Below are 2500 nucleotides of genomic sequence, written 5' to 3'. Positions count from 1 at the left end.
TACCTTCTTGGTTTCGTCGCTACTCTTTATCTGACTACCCTTTACGGGGTATATGGCTGCAGCTGGCTTGGATTTTGTAACAAGGGTCCGTTTTGCCAGCTGCTTAGTTGCCTTGTTTGCTCTTATAATGTCCGAGTAGAGCAACGGTTTCGGAGGTGGAACCTCCTGGCCGCGACTCTTCTCGGGCATGGAGTCTATCTTTGCAGATAGCTCGTTTAGTTTCTCTGTGACTTTGTCCATCTGGTCCTGCATGGAGCTCTGCTCCTTTTGCACGTCCAGTTTTCCTCTGAGAGCCGTGTTCTCTCTACGTAGTTCAGAACGGAAGTCCCTGGCTTCCGTCTGCATTACCTCGTGTTCCCTGATTAGGGCGTTTAGGAGTTCTTCTCCTCTCTTTCGTTCGGGCTCCTTGAGTCCCCTGAGGAACCTTCTGAGGTTTTCCTCTGGGCTGAGTGGCAGTTCGTCGAACCGCTCCAGCTCAATCTTAACATCTTTAATAAGTTTCTTGTGTGACTCGTTGCACGAGTCACCTGGTCGCTTATTTTTTCTCTTTCTATTTTTGGGAAATTCCCAGTTAAAGTCATCTTGACTCATGTCCCACTCTGTATCGTAGGGATCGTCCGTGTATTCGTCAGATATGTCATCCCAGACAGTAGCTGAGTTCCCGCCTGTCTGGGTTGTTTCTATTTCCACCTCCCAGCCCGTCTTCTTTTTTTCTCCTTCCTTTTCCTTCTTTCCTCCCTTCTTCTTCGTTTTGTTTTTGGTGTGTTTGTCAGAATCCATAATTGTTCCCACGATTAGGGACGAAAGACGGTCGCTCCCCGGGTGACGCCCTTTCCGGGGAGAAGGCTTTTACGCTCAAGATTTCGCCAGGTGTCTTGAGGTTGCGCTAATGGTCGATGGACCCACCGACCGCCCGTGTGAAGCACGGGACCTCTCTCGCCGCGTTCTCAGCTTAGAGGTTAAGGGTTTGTTCAAGGGGTTCGCCTCCCCGTTAGGCCGACCGGCTAAGGTAAGCCCCCCGTTTCTCCCGTTCTGCAACATACCACCGGATGTCTCCGGTGGGTCGTCGCGGCAGAGGGGAGTCTTCCGGGTGAGAGCCGCGGTTATCGCGAACGATAACACACGCATGGGCTCCCTGAGAGCCGCGGTCATCGCAAAGCGATGACTCCGCCAGAACTCTCTTAATGAGAGAGCCGCGGTTGTCGCAGAGCGACAACTCACGCAGAGCTCTCTGAGAGCCGCGGTCCCCGCCATGCGACAACTCCGCAAGAGCTCTCTTCCCAGAGCTGCGGTTGTCGCATGGCGAGAACTCTCGCAGGAACTCTCTTACCAGAGCCCCGTTAGTCACCCGAAGGTGTCCAGGTCCTACCACGTGGAGGAGGGGTTGGTGCGACAGGGTTTTACCATGATATAAGTCCCTGACGCTTATAAGACCCAGTAGATAGGGACAGAGGGAATCTCGTTAATCCATTCATGCGCGTCACTAATTAGATGACGAGGCATTTGGCTACCTTAAGAGAGTCATAGTTACTCCCGCCGTTTACCCGCGCTTTTTTGAATTTCTTCACGTTGACATTCAGAGCACTGGGCAGAAATCACATTGCGTCAACACCCGTGGGGGCCATCGCAATGCTTTGTTTTAATTAGACAGTCGGATTCCCCTAGTCCGTGCCAGTTCTGAGCTGAGCGTTGAATGGCGGCCGAAGAGGACGACCGTTCAAGACGGAAGCCTCGCAGCAAGGAAGATCCGCGGGAGGCCAAGGCACGGGACCGAGCTCGGATTCGCAATAATGTGTTCACCTCGCCCAGGCCCGGCACGTCAGCCAGACCCGCTTCCCGACCAAGCCCGACACGCCCCGCTCCTCAGAGCCAATCCTTATTCCGAAGTTACGGATCCAATTTGCCGACTTCCCTTACCTACATTAATCTATCGACTAGAGGCTCTTTACCTTGGAGACCTGCTGCGGATATGGGTACGAACCGGCGCGACACCTCCACGTGGCCCTCTCCTGGATTTTCAAGGTCCGAGGGGAAGATCCGGACACCGCCGCAACTGCGGTGCTCTTCGCGTTCCAAACCCTATCTCCCTGCTAGAGGTTTCCAGGGAACTCGAACGCTTATACAGAAAAGAAAACTCTCCCCGGATCTCCCGACGGCGTCTCCAGGTCATTTTGGGTTACCCCGACGAACACTCTTACGAGGGCCCGAATGGTATGCGGTTCCGCTGCCGGGTTCCGGAATAGAAACCGGATTCCCTTTCGCCCGATGGGTGTGTGTTTTGTGTTTGTACATTTGCTCTTAGGACACCTCATCTACATAGGATTTCTCTTAGGGCTTAGGATCGACTGACTCGTGTGCAACGGCTGTTCACACGAAACCCTTCTCCACGTCAGTCCTCCAGGGCCTCGCTGGAGTATTTGCTACTACCACCAAGATCTGCACCGACGGCGGCTCCAGGCAGGCTCACGCCCAGACCCTTCTGCGCACACCGCCGCGACCC

The 2500-nt window shown here is 54.1% G+C and overlaps 1 pseudogene; it reads right to left on the bottom strand.

Annotated features, from left to right (window-relative positions):
* The window catches only part of LOC143365015 (large subunit ribosomal RNA), a 6636-nt pseudogene that overhangs the window by 2393 nt on the left and 1743 nt on the right, over positions 1-2500 (bottom strand).

The sequence above is a fragment of the Halictus rubicundus genome, unplaced genomic scaffold (assembly GCF_050948215.1).
Source record: "Halictus rubicundus isolate RS-2024b unplaced genomic scaffold, iyHalRubi1_principal scaffold1230, whole genome shotgun sequence".
NCBI lineage: Eukaryota > Metazoa > Arthropoda > Insecta > Hymenoptera > Halictidae > Halictus > Halictus rubicundus.
The sequence above is the reverse complement of the archived record's forward strand: the minus strand, read 5'-3'. Positions and strand labels throughout refer to the sequence as shown.